The sequence below is a fragment of the Rattus norvegicus genome, chromosome 10 (assembly GCF_021556685.1).
Source record: "Rattus norvegicus strain SHRSP/BbbUtx chromosome 10, alternate assembly SHRSP_T2T, whole genome shotgun sequence".
NCBI lineage: Eukaryota > Metazoa > Chordata > Mammalia > Rodentia > Muridae > Rattus > Rattus norvegicus.
In genome coordinates, this window is record NC_141543.1 from 105,832,494 (window position 1) to 105,859,495 (window position 27,002).

The 27,002-nt window shown below is 51.0% G+C and overlaps 1 long non-coding RNA gene across 8 annotated transcripts; it reads right to left on the reverse strand.

Moving 5' to 3' along the window:
* Positions 1-133: 133 nt before the first annotated feature.
* On the reverse strand, positions 134-26,552 carry LOC148003171 (uncharacterized). Of its 8 annotated transcripts, none has more exons than XR_015631352.1 (6): positions 18,696-20,870; positions 18,282-18,440; positions 5,421-5,746; positions 4,117-4,295; positions 1,192-1,270; positions 134-1,099 (listed from the first exon to the last, which is right to left on the reverse strand). It is a non-coding gene; the product is annotated as an uncharacterized LOC148003171 (long non-coding RNA). The 8 variants fall into 8 exon arrangements; XR_015631357.1 differs by having other exon boundaries at positions 5,421-5,590; positions 18,696-19,026; XR_015631354.1 differs by lacking the exons at positions 134-1,099; positions 1,192-1,270 and adding exons at positions 22,325-22,423; positions 26,259-26,552 and having other exon boundaries at positions 3,815-4,295; positions 18,696-18,937.
* Positions 26,553-27,002: the final 450 nt, after the last annotated feature.

The following is a 27,002-nucleotide window of genomic DNA, read 5'->3' on the forward strand; positions in this document are numbered from 1 at the left end:
CTTCCCCTAGCACACCAGATGCTGTAGTAGAGCCTGTGCAAACCAGTTAGGATTCCATCAGATGATCCAAAAGGAGCCTTATTTGGAGGGACACAGGGGACCACAGCCATGGGAGATCTGCAAGCATTTCACAGTTAGATGAGTCTTTATTGATAGAGGGCAGGGAATGCTGGGAAGAGGCAGGGGAGATGATGGGAGTTGGACTGTGGGAAAACAGAGTCCGGTCTGTTCCCCCTGGGACCGCCCTATTTTCAGAGAGGGTTGTTGGAGGGCTGGTGTAGTAAGCTTTCTTTGGGGGTTCTGAGGACCATGTATAGTGGGAAATCTTAACACACTGGACTTCCTAAGGTAAAGTAGTGAGAGAAACCAGTGTCACCTGGGAGGCAGGGACATCAGATGCTAAACACACACACACACACACACACACACACACACACACACACACGTCATTTAAAGGGGCTCCTTAGAAAGAGCCTGTGTCGCCCAGGCTCTTAGGCTACCCCAGTCTGTGTTCAGTCCCTCAATTAAGGGAGGTTTACTGAAGGCCACCCTAGAGCAGTATTTGAAGGAACAGCTGGGTAGCTCAGGATAGCTAGGGTTTGAAGAGGGACCCCTATTTTCTGTCTGTTCCTGTGGTAAACGCCATGACTAAAAGCAGCTTGGGTTAATTTCAGCTTAGTTTTCCAAGTCACAGTCTGTTGAGGGAAGTCAGGACAGGAACGGAAGTGGAAACAGAGACAGGTACCATGGATGGACACTGCTTACTGGCTTTCTCCCCTCGGCTTGCTCAGCTAGCTTTCCTATACAGCCAAGGCTCACCCCAGTGGTCTGAGCCCTCCTATGTCAATTAGGAGTCAGGGAAATGCTGCACAAGCCAATCTGATCCACGCAAGGCCCCAACTGAGACAAACTCGGATAACGCGGGGCTGCATCAAGTTGACAACCGGAGCTAACGAGGAGAGCACACATGCAGGTCACCACAGGGTCCTCAACACTTTACAACCACAACCAGAAACTGCCACGCTCCTGCCCTTTTCCTTCGCCACGCCCGTTGACCAGACAAGATGGCAGGAGATGAATGAAGCACGGAGGGAGGGACCTGGAAAAGCAAAGAAAGCCATTGGTTTCATGAAGTCTTCTCGCTGCCCCTCCCCCGCCCCCATGCTCTACAATGAATAAATTCGCAGTTACCATCTTAAGGGGGGGGGTGAGAAACGGAGCGTGGCTTCAGTTTACTTCAGTGGAATTCAATCCAAGTCTAAGCCCCATCCTGTGAGAACAGCAAGAAAACACCAGTTTTTTCCATGTCAGGCTCCCTTACTCACCAGAGTCATAGGAAGGAGACAGTTACCCTTCCAACGGAAAACTTCTGGGGGAGACTATGGTCTATCCTGGTCCCATGAGATCTAGCAGCTTCCCAGAAGGAGTCCCAAGTTAAGTCTTGGGCTCCGCTGAGGGGTGAAGTCTTGGTTCCTGAACCCACAGTCCCCAAGCTCATACTCCACATCCCACGCCCCACCCCCAAGGGGACACCTTATCGCTTAATGTCTGCAGCGCTCAGAAGGCCCCACCTTCTCATTCCAACCAAAGATGCTGTCCTTTCTTTTATTTTAGCTCCCCCTGAAAAGTCTGTGTCGTCTCTCAGCCTCTGGGCTTGAGCATCCTGTCCTCAATGAGCTGGGGCTACCCCAGAGGGTCAGGGGAGAGGAGCGGGGTTTCGAGGCTTCTACAGTGATCTGGATGAGTGGCCACAGTAAACACCAACACTGCGCGCTGGGAAGGGAGAGTGGAAATACAGAGAGCCCAGCCAAATAGTTTTGGACATTCTGATCTTTCCCCAGCAATGGGAGGAGCACAGCAATTAATACCCCAATGTATCACTGTCCATTGCGATTGGGAGAAAGGATGGGAAAGAACGGAAGAACACACGGACTCGTGGGAAGGGAGATGAGCCCCATTTGCAGAAGCACGGGGAGAGAGCATCTGCTGTGGGGTGACAGGTGATGCAGAGACCAGGAAGTTTCACAGGAGTTGGCAGAAGAGCCCTGGCCCCGCCAGGATGACGGTTGCTCTTTCCATCTGAACATGCAGACTCAGCTTTCTGGGGGCTGAGTGGCTTCTCGGAGCACAGAGCCCCTCCCGGATCCACAGTGTGTGCTGTCAGATCTCCTGGAGTGATTTGACAGTTTTTCCCTCCTCCTCCCATCATCCCCTCCTGCCTCCTCCCCGCTCTCCTTCCCAGGCTCTCCCTCCATCAGCTCCAGCATGGCCTCCTCAGCCTATTTGCTCGTGGCTAATGCTCACTGAGTGGAACGCTAAGACACATTCGCAGTGGACGGGGCAGGTACAGCTGCTCCCCGACTGTCACCGTGTGAGAGAGCGCAGAAGTTCCTGGAGCCACTGCAAACTCCGCCCCCAGTTTCCCAGCCCCCAAGTGTCCAACTTTAGAAGCGCAGAAGGTAAAGCCTGAGGATTTCTAGCCCCGCCCCCACCCGCCCACTATGGCCCGCTGCTGCTCCCGGGTTAGAGCATTTACTGCTCCCAGACCAGAGAACTCATAACAGCCCACCCTTCCCTGCTTGGATCCCCAACTCTGCTCAAAACGCATTGGCCACCAGTGTAAGAAAGCCATCGACCTGCCCCAGGCCCCCTCCTCTGGCAATAACAACTTCAATTAACTGAAGGTCTGCCAACATCGATTCCTCGCCAGCCACTCTGAGAATGAGAGCGTGCTCTTAGAGCTGAGGACAGGAAGCCCAAAGAAACCACTTACCAAGTGTGCTCATACTCCAGAGAGTGGAGGAGGCCTCAGCTGTCAAATGCCCTTCTAGGTGGCAACTTTATTACAGGGGCAAGAGGAGGGGAAAGCAGATAGCGTCTGTCCGGGAAACATTATCCTAGAGTCACTTATAGACCCCTAGGGGACACAAATAGAGCCTTGAGCAAGGACGTCTGAGTCCAAGAAAGCCATTGAAAAGGACTTACATGGTGGGGACTGTGGGGAGCTGAATAGGAACACAGTGGTGGCACACTGTGCAACCTTCCCAATCATAGCCAGCCTTGCCTGTATCCTCCAGCATCACCTATCACGTGTGAAACACGTGTGGGAAGCACATTGTAAGGTGCGGGTAGAAAGCTGGGGAGGTGGTTCAGTTGGGAAAGTGCTTTATTGGCAACCATAAGACGGACTCCTATCCCCAGATCCCACATAAAACCGTTGGTACAGTGGTGAGCACGTACAATCTCAGCTCTGGGGAAGCAGAGAGAGGGAGGATCCCTGGGCCTGCCAGCCTGGTCTACTTGTTGAGCTCCAGGCCAGTGAAAAGCAGAGTCTCGAAACAAGATGGGTGGCACTTCCTTTCAGAGGAATGACACTTGGATGTTGTCCTCTGGCCTCTACATGCATGTGCACACATGTGCATTTATGAGTGCATGCACATGCATGTGCATACATGTGCTTGTGAGTGTGGATGTCCATGCATGCATGTGTGTGAGTGCACACACACACACACACACACACACACACATACAAAGCTCCCATCTCAAGAGGGCTAAGTTGCCGTGCTGTGCCCACCAGCACCTCTTCACCACCTCAAACTTCCTTCCTGAGCTCCCAGAAGGCTCTACAGTTCCCCCACGGCCTGTGTAACCTGTGGTGGGTGCCGCCAATGCCCTGACAAGGCTACCCACATGTACTTGGACCTCACCGCACTTGGCAGAGCAATCACTGGCACTGGTGCAGCTTAGGAAACCGGGGGGACAGAGGAAAGTAATATCCTCGCAGCCTGGGGGGTGTAAATAATGAAAGTCGGATCCATAAGTAATTACTTTTTAATTAATTAGGAATGATGAATAGCAAAGACCCAGCGACTCTCAGGCAGAGCGGTGTTAACTGCAATGGCCTTGTTCTTTTCACTGCTCAAATTGATTTGCTGAAGGAGGAGGCAGAGGAGAGGGGCCACCCTGGGTCGGGGGGACCCAAGGAGGAGGGCAGGGCAGGGAGGATGGAATCCAGGAGTCTTGGCTTGGGTGAGGGGATCTCTCCACCCCATCATGAAACCCCCATGCTTGAAGAGGAAGTTGGGAAGAAAGGATGGCAGGTTTTACTTCCAAAACCTTTGGACTGGTGCCTGAGTGACCTTCACACTGCTTTCGGGACTCTCAGCCAGTTGTCCTCTCCTCTCCTGCCAGCAGGAGCAAGTCTCCATCCTGGAAGGACTTCCCTGGGTCTAGCTTGGAGTGCTTCAGGCTGTTACTCTGCAAGGACTCCTTAAAAGGACATCCAGCTGTACAGACTGGGAGAACAAGGGAGGTCAGGTGACCCTGAGGATGGAGGGATGCGACTGGTTTCTGCTTACCCAGTGCCCTCAGCATTGTAACCAGACCCCATGGCCTCTGCCACCTCTTGCCTACATGATGCGCTACACCAGGGCTGCCCTGAATCCTCACTTCCTGACTCCCCAGGGCTGGAGGAAACATCACTCAAAAGATGAAAGATGGCCAAAGCTACACTTCCCACTATAAAGGAGGCATCACCAGGTCATCAGAATGAGATCACAGAATAATCCGGCTCAGTCCCACCCACAGTGAGCTCCCCAAGACCTCGCTTGAGCAGCGCCCTGGCTGGCAGCAAGCATCTGAGGCACTGAAGATGCCACATTGTAGAATCAACCTGAGGTCACTGCATCTTAACCAGCTTTGAGGAAGTATGAAAGAATGAGATGAGAAGGGGGAAGGGGAGGGCAGGGAAGGGGAGTGAAGGGGATGGGGGAGCAGAGGGGAGAGAAGGGGGAGGGCAGAGGAGAGGAGAACAGGGAAGGTGAGGGCAGGGAAGGGGAGGGAAAGGAGGGAAGGAGAGGAGAGGTCAGGGGAAGGGAAGGAGAGGAAGAGAAGGCAGGGTAGAGAAGAGGAAGACAGGGGAGAGGAGGGGAGGACAGGAGAGGGCAGGGAAAGGCAGGACAGGGAGGGGAGAGGAGAGAACAGAGTAGAGGGAAGGGAGGGGAGGGGGGAGGGGAGTGAAGGGGAAGGAAGGACAGTGGAGGGGAAGACAGGGGAGGAGAGTAGAGGGGAGGGAGGGCAAGGGAGGGGAGGAGAAGAGAGGGGTTGTCTTCTGGCCTCCTCAGGGGTGCTATGGCACACATGCTCCTTTCCTAACACACACACACACACACACGCATTAAAATAGTATCTATCTTGCTAATTGATGTTACTAAGCTATTAGCATGACCCACCCCAGGCACTTAAATAAGTCCCCAAGATTAATAACACTTTCTTTATCTCTCTACCCCTCAGTCCTATCCAAAGCCATTCACTGATTTCAGACTCAGGCACAAACTCAAACCCAGCTTTGCCTGCACACCAAGCCTCTGCCTCCCACCGATCACTCTGTGGAGAGAGGGCAAGGCAAGGCGGGTGCCCACCTCAGTCCTGGGACTGGCAGGTAGTAGAGGTTCAGAGGTTCCCCATCCCTTCTGCAGCCCTGGTTCTTAACCATGAAGGAGCGAGCAGCCAGGGTCCCACAGAGCACACAGAAGCTGAGCAGGGACTCCGTACGTTTCAGAAGTCCTTCTTCCTAGGACTTCCTCTGGACCTGAGAAGGGAGAGCTGATCATTGCAGCCGTGGCGGACCAATTTGTTTGCGTTAATTGCAGCCAATTAAACTTTTATTTGAAAGCTTTCCTAGGTCAGACCCTCTTGGGGAAGTTGATTTCTGGCCAGATGGCAAACCGCTTTTCCGGGCCCTCACCTGAGGTGAAGAGAGAAAAGATGGGTGTCAAAGGGACTTTGAAGGAGTGCAGAGGTGAGAAGCAGCTAGAAGGGCCCATCAGAGATGAAGCATGTGGGAGCAGTCTGACCAGCACAGACCGGATACGTGGCATTTGAGACCAGCAGCCGAAAGGCCCAACCCAGTGTGCTAAACCAGGTACTCGATGCCCCTGGAGCTGGGCATGTGGCATCTCTGGCCAACTCAGACCGCTGAGTCACAATCTGCATCTTAGGGAAATAGTTCAGGGGGCACAGTGCTTGCCGAGCAGGCATGAGGACCTGAGTTCAGATCCCCAGCACTTGCATAAAATCCAGGCAATGTCGGGTGTGCCTATAACCTTGGAGTAGGGGGTCGGGAGTCAGGGGAATGTGACAGGATGGCTCCTAGGGGCCAGCCTAGCCCAAATAGTGAGCTTTAGACTCAGTGAGAGACCCTGTCTCAAAAAGGAAGGTGGACGTAGCGGCATAGGAGTTTCCGCTCTGTACTTCCTAGCTGGATGCGTGCGCCTCCTCTACACACACTCACATGCTTCGGATTCATGGATGAAAGACAGACAGGCAGGCAGGCAGAGAGACAGACAGACAGGCACACTCACACACACACAGACACACAGACACACAGACACAGACACACACACACTCACACACACAGACACACACACACAGACACACACACAGACACACACACACACTCACACACACAGACACACACAGACACACACACACACACACACACACAGACACACACACACACACACACACACAGCCTTCTGTTTTAATATGCCTCAATGACTCAATGGCCGGACATTTCCAAACCTCCCCACGGCTAACACACTCTCCTCTCCAATCTTCTCTATAATCTCTATTCCTTCTCTGCCACCCCAGACCCAATCAGGAGAGTGGCCCCTGGGGCCATTCTACCCCAGATCTTACGTATTGTAGCGTGCTCTTTCTGTTTCCCCGTCTCTGAGATTTCAACCTTCCTTCTTCTCCTGGTTCCTGGAAATCAAAAGTCCTGCCTCTGTCTCCCTGCCCAGCCATTGGCCTTTATTTACCTGAGAGCTAGCTGGGGGTAGGGGCCGTCCGCGTCTCGCACTCAGACATGAGAGTTTTTGTGTGATTTTGGGAGTTGAATTAACACAAATAGCATTAGAACTGATTCATAACACCTCACCCTTTTCCTCTATCCAAAGGCCTTTTCTCTCAGATATACATTGGACATAGTTATAATAGTTATGTAAACTATAAGGTGAGATATATGCTAATGACATGTGGTCCATCAATTTTGTCAATTTAGGTACATTACTCTAACATCTATCCTACCTTAAAAGAGTCTACAATTCTGTACCTGAATTACGTTCTGATTTTAACTTGCATTACCATCTGAAAACCATCCTCTCAAATCTGCATCATCCTCCTCGGGGCTGAACAACTCAAGTTTGATGATGAGACTAGAGCTCGTCTTCAACCCCACCAGAGATCAGAGAAGGAATTATTACCTGAATATACAGGAAGCACAAGGACCTAGCTTCCAAAATTATACAATTTGGAGAGAGAGCTGGCTGCCTGGACAGTCCCTTAGGTCCCTTAGAACAGATTTCCCCTATCACCGTGACTGGTGGAAAATGAAGACACTTGACATGGAATTCCGACCTCCATGAAGGAAGGCACGGGCGAGCACATCTGCACACACTCATAGGTACACAGGCATGCATATACCACACACACACACACACACACACACACACACAAATGAGTAAACAAATAATCTGCATTTTAATGAGACTCCTTGGGGGACCTTTGTACACAGCACAGGTGTGAGAGACACTACCTGGACCACTCGAATCTGGCCATCTGTAGCTTCCTCAGGTGCCAAAATGGAGGTTATTTGTCGATGGCTTGCACTGTGTGGTAATACTGATTGCTACTGATTATCAACCTGACAGGTTCTAGAATCATCTGGGAGACAAGGCTTGGAGGAGGTCTGTGAGAGAATCTCTGGTTGGGTTCGTTGAGGAGACCCACCTTGACCGTGGATGGCTCCGTCCATGGGCTGAAGGAAGAGGAGACCCTGAGCTGAGGCACCAGCATTTGTCTCTCTCTACAGATGAGATGTGACCAGCTGCCTCACAACCGCTTTACCACGGTGCCCTACCATGACAGACCCACAATCAGACTGTGAGCCCCAGGAAACCTTCCCCTCCTTATGTAGCTCCTGTTGGAAGTTTTTATCAAAGTAACAAGAAAAATAAAATGTGGGGTCTCCTCTGAGCCACCCACCCATTTCTAAGACACTTGGCCATTCACCCGTGTGGGGTAGCCATGTCCTCTGAGTCAAAATGTCATCTCCTCGGATGGTAGAAGGAGGCTTTTAAGGCTCCGGGAGCCAAGGACACCTAGAGAGTCCCCGAAGTTCCAGGAGTTTCCTGATTTGCAAGGCTCCTCACCAAGGCTGTATAAGCAATGACTAGAGAGAGAGAGACTCTGGTGAAGCTGCATGCAGGTCTAGAAGAGCATTCCAGAGATACAGCTCTTAGGGTCATCAACCCCGCTGTGAGGACAGGGGAGCGGCTGCTGTTGAGTCCCCCATATGCATGTAGGTAACCCCAGTAAGCTCATGGGCAACTCCAGTCCTTACCAATCGGTTGCCTGTCCCTACCCCCCAACCTCACTGCTGCCTGGCTGGGACCCAGGGTGGCTGGATCTCAGGTGAGGGTCCAATGACCTTCCTCCACTCCTCTCCTCTGGTATGTAACAAGTCCAACTAGGATGGTCTTTTGCAAGCAAAGCACTGCTCTGACAGGTTACAGCAATCGTCTTTGATTCAGTTCTCTCCCTCCCCTGCACGATGACAGGGCTAGGTCCCTCTAGTACCCATTTTGAACACACCAGGAACAGAGTGTGCCCAGTAGTCACCTTGAGATATGCAGAGCTGGCAAACTTGAGAAACAGACGTAAGTGGGAAATGGCAAAAGTGGGAAAAGACCATCGGGCAAGAGGTACGAGAGGGTAGAGACAAAGCTCCCTTGGGACAGAGGCTCATGGCTTCTCTTTACCTGAACTCAGCTGTGGAGGTCGGGAGCCAAGAAGATGCTGAGTGTGCTACTTGGAGCTTGGAGGCTAATGGTGATCAGATTTAATAATTATTAGCAATCTGCACATTTTCTGCCGCAGTTGAAGTAATTGCAGAAGAGAGCCCGGTAGAAGAGAGAACGGTGTAAATGCCTTCTCCTCTCAGCATTAGAAAAAAAAAATGGCAAAGCTACAGAGCTCACTACAATTAATTAGCACTCTGTCTTATTAGCGCCTTTATCTATTCATCTCCACACAATGCAGACACAGGGAGCTTGCTGCAGTGGATGCCCCACCTAGGGAACCAGGGCTTGGGTGTTGAGCTCCCAGGCTAGGGATAGGGGGTATTGAGGATAAATAGTCTTGGGTCCAGAGGGCTGCCTGACCACAGACTGGGGACCAAATCTCCCAGGTATTGAGCCAATCGGAACAACCCAGCGAAACTTGTATATGCAAAGAAACACCAACTGTCAACAAGTAGCCAGAGTGACTTGGGCTATGCTCCCAGCTCTTGAAGCGTAGGAGGCCCGTGACATGCTGTCAGGGCCAGCTTTGTAGACATTAGATCGGGCAACCATGCAGGGTCCCTCAGTCAGAGAAACTCCATATGTGGAGTTTGAGGCTCTGAGAGTCCATGAAGGAGGAAGAGGGCCCAGAGTGTTCACAAGGAGCCCTCAGCTCCATGTGTTGACCCTCCTAGAGTTCTCAGCTCCCTGGGATGACTCTCTGCGGCTTGCTCTCCGCTCCCTCCAGCGATGATGCTCTCTGTGCTCCTGGTCCCCGGGGAGCACAGGATGTCTTAGGGTCAGGATATGTGTCCCACCTTCCCCAAGCACCCCCACAGTCTGCACTAGCCTCTCAAGAAGTAACTTGCTACTAAAAAGTTAAAACAACAACAACAACAATTTACAGTCAAGAATGCAATGTAAGAGGCCAGGAGATCCAGACCACGAAAGAAAGATAGAGGCTTGGTTTTTGCTTTGCTGTGGAGCTTGGTCCTCTGAGCAAAAAGCCACCAGCTTTGTCAGCTCTGCCCTGCCAGCTCTAAAGGATCCATCAGCACTCAGAAGGAATGGGTGGGCAGGGTCATTGGACCCTCACCTGAGATTCCAGCAGCTCCTCCCATTTTCTTATGCAATTCTGCCTAAGTTATGTGTGTGTGTGTGTGTGTGTGTGTGTGTGTGTGTGTGTGTGTGTGTGTGTGTGTGCGTGCGTGCGCGCACCGCGCGAGTACACTGGGGAGATTAGCAGAAAAGAACTCCATCTATATAGTTATGGAGAAAACATCCATGCTGCTGATGGCTTACCAATGGGACTGCTTTGAGGTCACCTGTGCTCTGTCATTAACCCTCTCTCCTGTGCTCTGTAAATAAGCTCACGAGTCCCCAGGGAAGGAATTTTCAAAACACATCTTTTAAACCCATGATATTGTGTTTTCACCGTGAACCGGGCACCACAAGCATGACCCAGTCCATGGCTTCTAGGTGAGCTCGTGAGGATGTTCTTCAGGGCTCCTCCTGCCCATCCGGGACTTCTGCATTCAACCCTCTGACAGACACATTGAACCTGCCACATGCAGGCCTCTGCTATGACCTTCTGACAGGGATGGGGTGGAAGTCACTGACCACTTCAAAAACTACAGTCTTCAAGCACAGTTGCCTCTTCACTGTGACAGCCTGTGTCTACCTCATTAGCTGGTGAGATCCCAAAATCCAAACTGTTTTTAACAATTGTACCGAAAGAGCTCCAGGGGCAGCCTGGAAAGGTCAATCCTGGCTGGAATGAGCTTAGCTGGGAAGAGTGGCCTGGCGACTCAGTAACCTGGGGGACTGGCAGCATTTGGTTCACCCATAAGCAAGGAGATGTCTGTGGTGCTGCCAAATGGAGATCAAAACAGATGCGGCTGGAGGTACGCTTCTGGCTAAGCCCTGGTACCGTAATTGTTTACCAGTTCATTAAAGTCTCAGAGCCTCACTGTTAAAAAATGGTAAAATGGGGGCTGGGGATTTAGCTCAGTGGTAGAGCGCTTACCTAGGAAGCGCAAGGCCCTGGGTTCGGTCCCCAGCTCCGAAAAAAAAAGAACCAAAAAAAAAAAAAATGGTAAAATGGTGTTCTAGGCAGGCAGGCAGGCTGGAGGGGTGGTGAGGGAGGGGGGAGAGACAGAGACAGAGAGAGACAGAGAGAGACAGAGAGAGACACACAGAGAGACAGAGAGAGACAGAGAGACAGAGAGAGACAGAGACAGAGAGACAGAGAGAGAGAACATAAGTAAGCACTTACAAGGCCAATAAACAGGTCCCCAGAAGCAGGGAAAAAAGTGAGGTAGAAAAGCCAACTCAGTGAGCATCACTACTGTGGACAACCAGCCTCTATTCCACTGGAAAGCCCAGAAGCAGGACTCTCAGAAAGACAACAGTAGACACGTGTACCCACTCTGATGGTTAACTTTATTTGTCAACTTGTCCCAACTTAGAATCACCCAGAACAAGTCTTAATGGCGGGTCCTCTCTATTGAAATAGCCTGTGGATAAATCTGTTGAGAATCGTCTTCAGTTAATTGATGCGGGAAGACCCAGCCCACTATAGGAGGCACCATTCCCTAGGCAGGGGCTCCCAAACTGTGTAAGAGCAGAGAGATCGAGCCGAGCACAAGCAAGCAAGTTGAGCGTGCGTGACTTATTTCTCTCTGCTCTTACCTGGATATGATGTGACCATCTGTCTCAAGCTCCGTCCTCTGTGATTTCCCCAAGGCGACGGACTTTAACCTGGAATGGTGAGAGAAAATAAGCCCTTCCTGCTCTGAGTTGCTTGTTATCGGGGCATTTTATCACAGCAACAGAAATGAAACGACAGCACCTGCCAACCCCTATCCCTTGGGGTATCAGCCTCCCTAAGCTTTTGAGCTGCAGATGCCAGCTGGCAAATTCCTGCAGGTGGGGAGGAGGGAGTCCAAGAGAAGAGGGACACATGCAACAGTGCTGGAGACAGCTGTGTCCTGGCTCCTTATGGGGATGGCTTCAGCCTCACTACACACCTGCAACAAAGCATTCTTGACATCCCCACTTTGCAGATGAGCACATTGAGGAACCGGGGATGTTGTGATAACAAGGGAAGGTTGTGAGATGTCGAGGAAGACCGTTCTGGTTACTTTCCTTGTGTCTGGGATAGAATCCTTAACAACCATCAACCCAGGAGAGAGAGGCCTTCTTACTCCCTCTTACGGTTCGGAGGGACACGGTCTCTCGTGGCAGGAAAGGCATGGTGGCAAGAACATAAGGAAGCTGGCCACACGACATCTGCAAGTCAGAAGCTAAGAGAGGTGAACCCTGGTGCTCGACTCATGACTTAGTTGGATTGTGCTGCTGTGAAGAGGTGACACGCCCAAGGTAACTCTCGGAAAGGAAAACATTTAATTGGGGCTGGCTTACGATGTCAGAGGCGTAGTTCATTATCAACAGGGCCGGAGGCATGGCACTGAGGATTGTACAGCTTGATCCACAGGCAGCAGAAAGAGTGTGCCACACTGGGTGAGGTTTGGGCATAGGAGACCTCAAAGCCTACCCTCAAGGTGATGTAATTCCTCCAACAAGGCCACACCTCCTAAGAGTGCCACTCCCTATGGCCAAGCATTCAGACACGTGAGTCTACGGGAGCCATTTCTATTCAAACCACCACACCTCATGCTCTCCTTTTAATGTGTTAACAGGGTGCCACCCACATTTAGACTGAATCCCTCACCTCAGTTAGTCTAATCTAGATAAGCCCTCGCAGGCAATACCTCACGGAGGCTTGTCTCATGGGTGATTCTAAACCCAGTCAACTTAATCAATATTCACCACCACAGAGACACAACCCGGCTGCTTTATGTACAACTGGACCCTGAGTCTGGTCTAAACCAACGACATTTTTCTCTCCGCTGCAAAATGGGTCCAAAGACCTAGGCTCAGACACGGCACCAGGCTTTGGCCTTCGGTGAAATCGTTGAGTCAAATCGTTGAGAAAGCAGAAGCCCAAAGTCAATGCCAAGACCCCCAGCGTGTGCTGGAGAATAGGGAATGGGACAGGAAGCAAAACACAAAAGAACGGTCAGAAGGACTAAAGGCACCCGGCTCCTGGATTACATCTCTGCTGCCTGCTGCCGTCTCCATCTGAAGTCTGGGAGCCCATTGCCAGCCATCTCCTTACCCCGGGGAAGACAGAAGCAATGAGACCATGGAAGACAGAGGCACCAAATGTCAACACAGCCAGTGACAGCAAAAGCATCCCCTGGAGGGATTCCAGGAGGTGGGTCCCCAAGATGGTTCAAACCAAGACATGACAAAATAAATAAGCATAAATACTGTGTGTGGCATCTGTGGGAATGATGGAGATGCCAGGAGCAGTCTGCAGACTTCCAAGCCTCTCCTTCCTGCCCAGGCCTGGAGGCCCATCCCTGAAGGGACATACCCTCCCCAAAGAAGCGTCTTGTCCATCCATCCCTTCCTAAGGGATAAGGGACAGACACGCGCTCCAGCAGGGATAGTCCTGGGCCTGTGTCCACATCTGGCCCTAGCTGAAGCCTGAGGCCGCCCGGGACCATTTTTTTTAATTCTTTTGCAATCAGCACTTTCCTTTCTTCATTTGCTGGTTGAATAATACAGCCTGTAAGAAAAGGGCCCTCAGCACAATTCCGGTGCTCGTTTACAATGGAAATAGGGAAAATGGCGAAACACATGCTGCAAAAAAAAAAAAAAAAAAAAAAAAATGCATTTAAAAGAAGATGATTCAATTGGATTTGGCAGCTCTGATATTCAGGACCAGAAGGAGAAAATCTGTCTATGATTTGAACATGTATAATTAAGATGAAAGCCTTAAGTACTGGGTGCATTTCTTAAGATGTCACCGGCTCTGTTGACTCCGGGCGCTCTGATCAGCAGCGCACAGCGTTTATTTCTGAAATCTGAATAGCTACGAGTGAGTGAGATGCCTTTCATAAGGCCAGCACCGTGGAGCCAAGTCAAACCCCCCGAACCACACTGCTAATCAACCGGGGTGAAGGCAGCAGGGGTGGGGGTGGCGAGAGCAAAGAGCCACTTGGGGGCCAGCTCTGATCCCCCCTAAGCTGCATTCCCTAACTTTTGCAGACAGAGATAACAGGCAGGATTGGATCCTTCCTGTGTGTCCTATTTTGGATCCTCTTCTGGTACCAGCGGACCTGCCAGGTCCCTGGCAACTGCTCTGGGAAAGTCAGGAGCATGCTTTGAATATGGGATTATGCTTGGCCTAATAGCTCCCTCTCTTGCATGATTTCATTTGCTGAGGTGTTAGGTACCCACAGACAACCCCGGTCAAAAGATGCGAAAATGGGAGCCTGGAGAGGTGGTCAAGATCACATATAACTCTTCCAGAGGACCCAATTTCGGTTCCCAGCACGCTTATGGTAGCTCACAGTCATCTGTTGACTCCAGTGTTAGGGGATCCAATGCCTTCTTCTGGCTCCCACAGGGACAAGGCAAGCACACAGAGCACAAAAATACATGGAGGCAAAGAACATTCATACGCATAAAATGAAAATAAATTGATTCAAAAAAACACACTTTTAAAAAAAAGATATGAAATGGAACATTCCAGAAAGATTCCCTTCATTAATGTGAGGTTGTGTGCCGTCTGATTGGCACGGTAAAAGTCCTCCCTGCCCTACTCCGTCCTGCCTGCCGTATCTCATCCCTTTTGCAGGGTGTCCACACTGTATATGGTACCCTCCCATCATCACTGAGCAGCCCTCTCAGTTGTTACACTGACGCATTGTGGAGTTACCACCCTGTTGTGTTCAGGTTTCACACAGAAGTCTACTGCTACCTCACAACGTAAGCACCATCACCTTACGTCATGGGCACTGTTTGTAGAACAGAGTTAAGTCTTTCGACTGAGAGAGGCCATGTTCACATAACCTTATTAAAATATAGTATTATGTGCGTTGGTTTTTAACTGGTATTTTCCTGTTGAACTTACCTGGCCTGGTTTTCTAAGTGAAACTTTGCCATTGGGTACGCGTGATGGTCAATTTGACAGGATGGAGAATCACACAAGTCTTTACGTACGCGTGTGAGAGAGTATCTAGATTAGGTTAGCCTCTGGCTATGCCCTTGAGAGACTGTCATGAATGGGTTAATCCGGGCAAGAAGACCCACCCTAAAGGAAGAGGCCACCATTGTTAGATGACCCTGGGCCAGGTCTTAGACTACATAAAAAGAGAGCTGTAGTCGATCTGCTTCAAACTTCTGCTACCTGGACTTCCTGGCCATGAACTGTTTACCCGGAAACATGAGCGTTGCGTTTCCTGGTCATTATGGGCCCTTCCTCAGGAATCATGAGCCAAAATAAACTTCACTCTAGAGGTTGGTTAGGTCATGGTGTTTTATCACAGCAACAGAAAGCACACCAGCTCAACACTAGAGGGTCTTAATCTGGCCTCCAAACCCATGTGGCACATGCTTGGGCACACACACACACACACACACACACACACAGTGAAGTAGGACAGTCTGTGTAAACTCCAACAAGAGGCTGCCATGAGCTATGATTCTTTGTGCTCTCCTCTGCCTGCTCCCTTCCCCCACCCAGCCTGTCTGCTCTCCTTCCCCCCACCCCCTGCCCACCCTGCCTGCCCCAGAGACCCTGATCTTTGCAGTAAACCGAGTGTCACGGTGCACCTCTCTCCAGCAGCACGGGGTGACACAGTGACAGCGCAGCTGGCTGCTCACCAGCTTCTCCACAGAGAGTTGGTAGTGTCTCAGAGATGACTCATGGGTGGACAGAAATGTGGGGCTGGAGTGAGTCACCCAGTGGCACCTGTCATGTGACTTGCTAGCTCCGCAGGGAGAGTAGAGTCTCCTAAGACTTGAAGGTGGGAGAGGAAAGGGGGGCATTAAAGAACCCCTGTCCTTAGAGGCTGGGCTCTCTCTAGGCGCTCAGTCTTGGACTCTTGAGATATGACCTCTGCCCTGGGAGCAGCCGACCTTTCCCAGAAGGAGGCAGAATGCAGGAGGAACATGGAGTGGAACACTCAGCAAAGAGCAGGAAAGGCCTCTGCATAGAAAACTAAGGGCAGCTGCCCTGAGCAGAGGGAAGCACACTAGGAACCCTGGGCTGTCTTGAGTGGTTCTCACCGGGGACTACTGTTCACACTGCCTGCCTGGCCCCTAGGGTGTCATAGCTAACACAGGTGCCTCTGAGCACACCAGCTCCCCTCTTGACCAGCTGTGGGACCTCGGAGCAGTTGCTAACCTCTCGCAGCCTCTGTGTCATCATCTACAAGTGGAAGCAAAGGCTCATTCTTCTGATGGGTGTGCAGAAGCTGGCCGTGCGAGCCTTATGCCCCTCCCTCCCTTCCTGCCTCTTCCTTCCTTTTCTCTCCCCTTTTGCTCCTTTTACATTCATTTCTGTCCTTTCTTCCTTTTCTCCCTTCCCTCTCTCATGCCGTCTGCTTCCCTTTCCTCCCTCAAAGCCACTCAAAGCTCACGTCTTGAACAGTTCATTCCTTGCTGTCATATCTATGGTGTACGGCGCTGCCCTGCAAGGTTGACCGTGGAGACCTCTGCGACTCCACTTGGCAGGGTCCACTGGAGTCTTGGGGAAGCCCTGCTCTGCGTCCATCCCCCAAGGAACGGTGAGAAGGAAATTCAGGACACCGGTGTAGCGGTATGAAAATAAATGTTCTGGCTTCCTAAGGTTTGTTTCTTGCTTCTCACCTTCCAAATCGGGCATAGCTTATTGGAACCAAAGCAGTCTTCAAGAGCTGGAGGGAATGGGAGCCAGGAAACCAAGGCCCTCTGGGACATGGAGAGCAGCGTTTGAGGCCAAGGAAACATTGTTGAGTACTTCGCGGAACTGTCTAAAAAATGGTGCACTGGTCTGACTGGCCTCAGCCCCAGGATTCTGACAGTGATTGTCACCCCTGACAATGCCCCAGGCAAGGAGAGTTTGCAATGCATGCCAGCAGCCAGAAGCAACTGGGAACCCTTGGCAAATGGGCAGTGCCAGGGGCACCCCAGAGGTCCACTGTGATTCCAGGGTGCCCACATCTCCCATCAGGTATTCCAGGTGGCATCTGTCTTCAGTCCCATCCCCTGTGGTAAAGCAAGACACCTCGCAGGAGAGGAAGGGCCCTCTGATTGTGGAAGCAAGTCCTTTGGGACTTTATCACCCAGGCAGGGAGGGAGAGGAGATCCTGGTCCTTCAGTCCATAGCTCTTGGCATAAAACAAAATGAAAAATGTAATAGTTCTCCTTGCGGGCACCTCGTTTCTTGTTTTGTTTGTTTTTAATCTTTCAATCAATAAACTGGATAGAATAGGGGAGACGTTATGTTCTGTTTTAAAAGTTGTTGTAATCCCAGCACTCGGGAGGCTGAAGAGGATCAAGAGTTTGAGGCTAAGTGTGTAGGACCACGCCTTCAGTTCCAGTACTTGGGAGGCAGAACTCACAGGTGGATCTCTGTGTGTTCAAGGTCATAGAACTGAATAGTGAGTTCTGGGACAACCAGAGCTACACAGTGAGATCCTATCTCAGAAAGAAGAGGAAAGAGATTAAGGCTAGGAATCATCAGGATTTCTCGGTGGACTAAAGTGCTGGCTTCCAAGCCTGACCAGCTGGGTTCCATCCATGGAAAAGGGGACCAAAGTCCTACTATACACACACACACACACACACACACACACACACACACACACATACACATACACACAGAGACACAAATAAAATTGTGAGAGCTGGAGGCTAGCCTTAATTGTATATCAAGAGCCGTGTGTGTGTGTGTGTGTGTGTGTGTGTGTGTGTGTGTGTGTGTGTGTGTGTATGCAGTCAGTTAACTAAGCAGGAAGAGCACAGGGCAGTCACATCACAGAAACACTTCAATTCAAAGCAACTGAACACATGCGCGCTCCCAGGAGAGGGGACAACCCTTGATGTGGGAAAGAGTCTTGGGCCATATTTGCTGCTGGTGTTATCACTGAGACACACACACAATAAAACCCAAAACCACAAAATCCGATCACAACACCCTCCTAGAAACAACTCAAAGAAAGGAGTGTTTCCCCTTTGAATTTTTTTTTTACACTTATCTGTGTGTGGGATTGCGGTGTACCCATGCACACACAGGGGTTAGAGCACAGGTCAGGAGGATTGGTTCTCTCTTCCCATCAGAGAGGCTCCAGAGATCAAACTGGGGTCACAGGTGGCAGCACACACCTTTACCCACCAGCCATCTCACCAGCCTCAGGGACTTATTTTGGCTCCCACTTTGAGAGGGTCCAGTCGGTCATCGCTGGACCCCATACCCTGGGGCAGAACGTCACGGTTGCAGGAACATAGGGTAGAAATTGTTCTTCCTTTCGTTTCACTTTTAAAAGGTATTTTAACCTGTATATGTGTGAGAGGCAACGTGTGCCACGTGTGTGTGGATACCTGCGAAAGCCAGAAGAGGGTGTCAGGTTCTGGAGCTGGAGTTACGGGTGGTTGTGAGCCTCTGGGTGTGGATGCTGGGAACCAATGTTGGGTCCTCAGGAGGAGCAAGAAGTGACCTTAACCGCTGAGCCATCTCTCACGCTCTGTGTGCTTCATGTACTGGTGAAAGGAAGCAAAGGAAAACGAATCAGGGCAAGATATAGCCCCAAGGACACAGCCATTCCCATGACCCCCTTCCTCCAACTGCTTCCTACTTTCCTCACTTACAGATGATTCCATCACATTGCTGATCCATCAAGGGATGAGGTCAGAGCCCTCGGGATTCTGTCACTACCTCCAAAGGCCTGTTAGCTGGCAGGTAAGTCCCTGGTACATGAGGCTATGAGGATCACTTTGCAGCCAGACCATACGTACCACAGAACACCTCACGACAGCCACAGTAGAAAGAAGAAGTATTCGGGGGGCTCTTGTGTGACGGTGTCTTGGGAACACTGGCTTCTAGAGATGCTGAGGTCTCTTATATATGCAAGCTATGCATCCTGAATGTGAAAATCCAGCATCCCAGGTGCTCCCAAACCACGAACTTTTCAAGCGCCTTCGAGACTGCGCAAGTGGAAAATTCCACACCGTGAAACTTTACTTCCTGCACAAAATCACTAAGCATATTGTATAAAATTACCTTCGGGCTATAGGCATAAGATTTAGAGGAAACATAAATAAATTTCATGGTTAGTTTTGGGGGGTCTCATCCCCAAGATATCTCATTATGCAAATACAAGTATTCTGAAAAATTTTTTCAAGTACAAAACACTCTGTCTCCAGGCATTTTTAGATGAGGGAGACTCAGCCTGTCTAAACTGTGAACTTCTTCTTTAACTGACTTTTGAACTTCAGAGAAGTGAAGCTGACTCCAGGGCATGATCTCCCCTCCTTTCCCCAGGGGAGGACTCTTTAGCTGGCTCTGAGGGGAGTCGGGTGAACACTGACCCAGTCACTGCTCAACTGTACCATCTCCAGTGATGTGCTAAAGACCTTCCATAGGAAGCTCGGAGGTATAAGCTTGATGAAGCTGGTCCCATTACAACCCGATCAGGAAACAGAAAAGGATAAATAGAGTCCAGGATCCCCTGCCCAGGGACTGATGTCTATCCCTATCAACTGATACAATCAAGTGGGCATTCCCACACACCTGGCCAGGCACCCCATCTCACAGATGATTCTAGATTCTGTCCAGTTAACCATTAATGCTAACCATCACAAGGGCCCAAGAGAATCTGTTGGAAGTCCATGTAAAAGATTCCCCTGCTTGACTTAATCCTGAGAGGGAATACTTAGGGTGTGGCTCAGTGGTGAGGTGTGTGCTTATATATGCAAGCTATGCATCCTGAATGTGAAAATCCAGCATCCCAGGTGCTCCCAAACCACGAACTTTTCAAGCGCCTTCATCACGAGCTCAGGGCCCTGAGATGGTCCTCAGCACCCAAATGCAAATCGACAGAAGGAGACTGGGCAGGAGCGTCCCCTTGACGTCTGTGAGCACGGCTGGGAGGGAGAGACCCCTGGCAGTTCACCACGACTTTTGAGGAAGATGGGTTACTCAAAACCACAAGGAGGCTACCAACACCCAGAACACTTGCTCCAGGTTCTTGAGGACAAGGAGGTTAAGTCACTATTCCCTCGCTAGGTCCTACTTGCAGGTGGACAAACTCTTTCCCAAGCCCCAGGGCTTAGCACTAGAATCAAGAGAACAATTGGACCAGAGTTTGAAGTGTGTTGGAGAGTAGATGAAGGAGAATCCCACCAGGGGTGGCCACTAAATGTGGCTCCTCCTCTCACTGACCAATCTCAGAGCTTGACTCTGACTCAATCTGTCTGTTCAGGCTGCAGAGATCAACCACAAGGAACCTACCCATGGACCCTGGGAGCCCATCAGGAACTCCTTTTTAGGACCTTCTGTGAGCTGAGGGGACTCTGAGTTTCTGCCCCACCCCTACTCCCCACCCTCCACCCCCAGGGCTCAGAACACCAGTGGTCCAGAGAGGGCCAGTAGCGATCGGGCAGAAGAGGAAAGTCCCAAGGAAGTAAGCCGCAGGGGCCATGACCGCCTGACCCTTCTAGAAAGTGCTGCAGCGGCAGAATGCCAGGAGAGCTTCATTCTCAAGCCCTGATTTCATTAATAAGATAATGGCGAGTCATTTAACTTCGCATCCGAGAGTGAAGCAAATTACCTGTGTCTATATTGCTTAATGACAGAGGTGCTAACTAGACCTTTGCTGCCTGCTGGAACCGAGGCTGACCTACCACGGGAGGCAATTTTATGCCCTTGGTTTTGCCATTTGACTGCAGCCATCCATCAGGCTGGGCTCCCACCCCACCCCCAAGCCCTACAGTTCTACACGATCCCAGAGTCGCCTGTCATTCACCCCTACCTCCTTGGTTTTTTTAACCCAGCAGTCCTGTGACCATGAGTTATTTCCAGAGCATGAATCGCAAAGGTCCATTAGCCAGCACTCAGGCACGAAGGTATAGATGCTAACACTCTGGAGATCTGTCCCCAAGGAAGCATTCATCCTAGACCAGAGCTGTCCTGAACCCCTTACTATCCTCAGGAGCTGACAAAGCACTGTGTGGCCTTCTGAGCTAAGTGGGAGGTCAGGGCATAGCAGCCCATGAGTCTTCCACCACCAGGGAGACTCTGGGATTTTTCACTCTCCGGAGTCATAATTCCCCTCCTAGCTCTTCTAATTAAGATATGATTTCCACAGAAGATGGGGTAGAGAGACTGAAGATCCAGAAGCCAAGGAGGAGCAGAGCAATCCGGTGTCTTCTGATCCTGATGGGAACTCTGTACTCATGAACCCATGGGAGATGTGGATGCCTGTGTAAGACCTGTACAAGAGCAAGCCAGTCAACATTCTAGCACAGACAGGGAAGGCGTCCGTGATCCCTTGCCTTTAACTGAGGAGTTATGGGCAGCTGACAACGTAAGGGGGGAGAATCCGTTTTCTTTAAAGGGCTTGGCTGCTGGTAAATCAACCACACTTCACTGGTTAGCACCACCACCACCAAGAGAACAGGCACAGTACAAACTGGAGTTGGTGGGTTGTTTAAAGAGGATGACACAAAGCTGGGAGTGAATATGGGAGGAGTCTAGAGGATGCGAAGTGTCCAGATCACAGGTTGTGGTCCTGAGGCTCTAAGGCCGGGGTTATCTGTCTTGGCCTGGACCACAAGAAGAGGATTCCTATGTGGATGAGGGGTACTTGGATCTTCCTCTCGTAGGAGTCTCAAATAGAGGCATCTACCAAACCTTCTAGAAGCTTCTCTGGCAAGAACTCGAATGGCATTTGTTTCTCTCTACTGCTAGCAAGATACTTGGGTGAATAAGAAATGTTTGAGCAATGTGTGCAGAAGGGAAAGAGGAAGGGAAAGAGGAAGGGAAAAAAAAGTTCTTAGTCTTAGGGTTTTTATTGCTGTGATGAAACACCATGATCAAAAACAACATGGGGAGGGAAGGGTTTATTCTGTTCCACTCACGGTTCTGTATAACAGTTCATTATCAAAAGCAGTGAGGTCAGGAACTCAAGCAGGTCAGGAACCAGGAGGCAGAGCCGATGCAGAGGCCACAGAGGAGTGCTGCTTGCTGGCTTGCTCCTAATGGCTTGCTCAGCCTGTTTTCTTATAGAACCTCAAACCATCATCCCAGGGGAGGCCTCGCCCACAATGTAAGTGCGCTGTCGCTGTCTTCAGATACACCAGAAGAGGGTATCGGATCCCATTACAGATGGTTGTGAGCCACCGTGTGGTTGCTGGGATTTGAACTCAGGACCTCTGGAAGAGCAGTCAGTGCTCTTAACCACTGAGCCATCTCTCCAACCCCTTCAGCTGGCTCTTATGGAAGCATTTTCCCTCCTTTCTGACAACTCTAGTTTATGTCAAGTTGGCATAAAACTAGCCATGACAGTAGATATTTGCTGCTTTTTGTTTTATCTTTTTGTTTGTTTGTTTGTTTGCTTATTAGAAGACAAAAGGCAGTTTCATACCATGGGGGGATCCTGGAGCAGGAATTGGGGGAATCCAACCCTATATTCTTTTTGGGAACCCAACTGCTCAGTTTCTTTCCGGAGACTCAGTGTCTTTCCCTGTAAGACAGCATCACCCCATGTATTTGTTACCTTTCTGTGGCTGTGATAAAACACCATGCCCAAAAGCAAGGGAAGGAAGAAAGGGTTTATTTTGGCTTACAGCTACAGAGGGATGGAATCCATGACGGTGGGGCAGGCATGGCACGGCAACAGGAGCAGGAGTCTGGATGACCACATTTTCACCCCCCACACAGCAAGCAGGTCAAAAGAAGGCAAGAAGTGGGACCAGTCTCTAACCCCCAAAGCCCATCCTCTAGTGAGGTACTTCCTCCAAAAAAGACTTCCCCGTTAAAGTTTCCATAACTTCCCCCCAAAGGGTGCCACACGCTGAGGATAAATGTTCAAATACGTGAGATTGGCCCCGCCATCGAGGGGGCCGATCTCATTCAAAGCACCACACCCTGCCCCTGAGGGTACTTGTTGTTCCTCTCTGGTGGCTGTAGACACTGGACATATCAGAAAGGCCTTTGTGTCATTCTAGTTTCTAAACTAGGAGCAGGTTCAGGCACGCTATAACCTGGTCTGGAAACCAAGTGTGACGATCTGTATACACTAGGCCCAGGGAGTGGCACTATTAGAGGGTGTGGCCCTGCTGGAGTAGGTGTGGCCTTGTTGGAGTGGGTGTGGCATTTTTGGAGTGGGTGTGGCCTTGTTGAAGTGGGTGTGGCCTTGTTGGAGTGGGTGTGGCCTTGTTGGAGTGGGTGTGTCACTGTGGCTTTAAGACCCTCATCTTAGCTGCCTGGAAGCCAGTATTCTGCTAGCAGCCTTCAGATGAAGATGTAGAACTCAGCTTCTCCTGCACCATGGCTGCCTGGATGCTGCCATGCTCCCGCCTTGATGATAATGGACTGAACCTCTGAACCTGTAAGCCAGCCCCAATTAAATGTTGTCCTTTATAAGAATTGCCTTGGTAGTGGTGGCCACATCAGTAAAACCCTAGGACACCAAGGATGGCCATATCTTTCTCTTAATCCCCTGGAGAAGTCTCCCGTCTTGGAGGCTCAGTGTTCACTCCTGCCTGCACCTCAGGAATGATCTGGCTGCATGTTTGAGCTATTCCGCCTACACCAGGCTGGAGTCTGTATCCATGGCTTCCTGCACCCCCACATCCCATCCCCACCATGAGAAGAGGGCTGGTGGGGGTGAGCTCTGCAGGGTCTGCAGCCCACAGTCCCTCGCCCTGAGCTTGAGGAGGAGTGGAAAGGACTTTATTAAAATGGATGTCAGCACTCCGGTCAGCCCTCACCCAGCAGCTTACACTAAATTTTTAAACAGCACCAAGGACACTGGGGGCTCTGCCATTCGCTTACAGATGGGTTTGGGCCACAGCTAAGTGTGTGGTGCTGAGGGAAAGGCAGCAGGGAGTGAGTGTTGGCCTGGAGCGCAGAGCCCAATGGGAGAAGAACTCCACTAAGGAACCCCACCGGACCTCCTGCCTTACCCTGCATTCCTCCCAACCCCTCCACTTCTTGTTCCCTGCCAAGGGACTCTCTTAAGTCCAGCAGGAACCTGCTGCCCAGGGCAGCAATGTCAATAATCAATGTTGCATGAGGGCTGCCTTTGTGTTCTGCACTTCATGTGAATTATTTTATGTAGTATTCACAGTGATCCCCCTCCCCCCCAAAAAAGATGTCGCTAATAACCTTTGACAAGTGAACATGCAGATCTCCGGGGTGGTTCGTTGCCCAAAGTTGTATGCTTACTAAGTGACAGACAGGGCTGAGACCTATGACCCCTGGATAGCTGTGGCCAGTCCTCTGTCCTGCCTCCTTGGTCTCTGTCTACCCATTTCAGGTCCTTAGCAGCTCTTGGAGTCCTATACCTTGTGCCCTCCATTGTGGGTTGATCAACCCAGTGGGTAGGGACGCTCAACCAACTATAGCGGTGGAGGATACTGATGCCCAGTGAGAAGACCCAAGAGAAAGTGCAGGGAGGAGAAAGCCTTCACCTAATGAATGGAACTTTGAGAATGAAAATAGGCTCTTCCCAGGACTGGCAGAGAGGAGGCTATCATGGGTCCAGTTCACTGCCCGTCCCCTGGCCTCTCAGCAGTGTCCAGCTGTCTCCTGTCCTTCCTGTTTATTATAATTACTGTGTTTCATTAGCATTCAGTCTCCAAGGAGCATTAGGGTAAAATGTCACTTCATTTAAACCCACGAATGACTCAAGATTTGGAATAAGGAACAGTAAACTCTGTGAGGGGGTGTGGGGTCCAGGCAACAGGAAGCCAGCCGGCTCAGACTGAAGCCAGTTTTGGTTGTATTTGCTTAGCAGCTAAAAAGAACCAAATGGACTTGGGATAAACACCCAAGCAGCAACTTTGAACAGCTCCAAGGGCTCAACTTTCCCAGGTTAGTGAGGTTGGACAGCTGAGGCAAACTCCTCCATCTCTAGAGACTCAGGGGAGAAGTTTAGGTCACTTCTCCAGTACATGATTTCCCCTGAGCCTGCAGCTGCACTTGTCTCTGAAGCACTATAGTGAGACTCTCACCTGCACCCTGGCAAGTCCCCCAACCCGTCCCCACCTTCTGTCCTCCAAGCCCACTCCTAGCTCTGTCAAAGCCCACTTCTCCCGGGAACTTTCAGCAACAGGGGATTGGCTGCAAACTTTCCCGGTTGGGAATTCTTGACGACTTTGCCCGGCTCCCTTCCTGCTGTCCCTGCCTTCTCATCCCCTCGGACACTTGCAGCCTCCCTGCACAAAAGGAGTCCCAGGCAGGCCTTTTTGCCAGCGAGGAGGTTGCTCTCTTTCAACTCTCGCTCTCCCGCCTAGGGGAGGTGCCAGCAGGAAGTACTTTTATCTGGCACCTCTACTGCCCTTGAAAACCTTGAAGGGAGGGAAATCCTTAAGATGGCTGTTTGCTTGCAGCCCTTGATGGCATTAGCAGGTGAGAGAGCGTGGTAAAATATAGATTGGAGATGCGGGGGGAGGCACGAATCACACTGCCATTTGTCCTGTTCCAAATGTCATTACGCGATCCATCGCGGCATATTACTGAGATGATTAGGGGCATCAAATGACTTCTGAAAAATGATTATACGCCATTAAAGGCATTAGTCTGTCTGAAACCAGCACAAACAAATGGCCGTGCAAGGCCGACTCATTAGCCAAGGAGGCTGGGAGATGTGGCAAGAGCTACAGGGCAATTAACGCAGCCAACAGGTTGCAGGGGCGAAGGCTGCTGAACCCAGATCCTCGCTGATGGCCAAGACCAGGACCCTGATGGGATTCAGGCTTCTCCTGAGGGGGGGAAGAGCAGGGCTGAGGACGTAGAGGGCCCTGCCTGCTAATGACAGCCAGCAGTGTTCTAGGCCTCTAAGACACGCAAAGAAGGGAATGAGGCAGATGGCCCTTCAGGTTATAACAAAGGCCATTTGGAGAGAGAGGAAAAAGAAACAGGGCTAGGCTTAAGCATAGAGATGCAGGGTGTGCTGATGGAATGCCAGAGGTCCCTTGGGGGAATTTTCTAATTGGCTCTTAAACAAAAGAAGAAGAAGAAGAAGAAGAAGAAGAAGAAGAAGAAGAAGAAGAAGAAGAAGAAGAAGAAGAAGAGGAGGAGGAGGAGGAGGAGGAGGAGGAGGAGGAGGAGGAGGAGGAGGAGGAGGAGGAGGAGGCAGAGGAGGAGGAGGAGGAGGAGGAGGCAGAGGAGGAGGAGGAGGAGGAGGAGGCAGAGGAGGAGGAGGAGGAGGAGGAGGAGGAGACAAAGAAACAAAGAAACAAAGAAACAAAGAAAGACAAATTGGCTTGGGAGTCACAATATAATTTACAACCACAGGAACATTTAGAGGAGCTATCATTTGGGAGATTCAAAAACATTCTTTGAATATCTACCCAACACTGTTGACATCAGCAGAAGAGAGAAATAACAGGATCCAAGTTCCAGCCCCAGCCTGGAAGCACAAGGTCCGCTCTGTCCCGGTTCCCTGCTGGATTTCGCTTCTGGCAGTCAAGCTTGTGGCTTTGAGGAGGTGTGGGGAGCAAGTGAGCCCAGAATCTCTTCTCCTCCACGTGTGCACAGGACAGCCTGTGCGGTGTCCGACCCTTGGGGGACACTTCAAAGCAGGCTATGAGTTAAGCAGGGTCAAGAAGCCAAAAGCATGCCTGGCCCCCTGCATTCCCCTCTTCCTTCTCCCTCCCTCCCTCACGCTTCCTCCCCCTCCCTACCTATCCCTCCCTCCTTTCCCCCTTCCTCTCTTCCCCTCCCTCCTCCCCTCCCTTCCCAGTCCCTTCCCTTCCTCTCCCCCTTCCTCCCTCCCCTCCCTCCTCCTCTCCCTTCCCCTCCCTCCTCCTCTCCCTTCCCCTCCTTCTCTCCCCCTTCCTCCCTCCCCTCCCTCATCCCCTCCCTTCCCAGTTTCTTCTCCCCCTTCTTCCCTTCCCCTCCCTCCTCCCCTTTCCCTCCCTCCCCTCCCTCCTCCCCTCCCTTCCCACTCCCTCCCTTCTTCTCTGTCCCTCCCTCTCTTCTTCCCCCTCCTCTCCTCCTTCCTCTCTCCCTCCCGCCCTCCCTTCTTTCCTCTCTCCTACCCTGGCATCCAGTAGTATGACAGCTATGATCTGAATGTAAAATGTCCCCCCCAC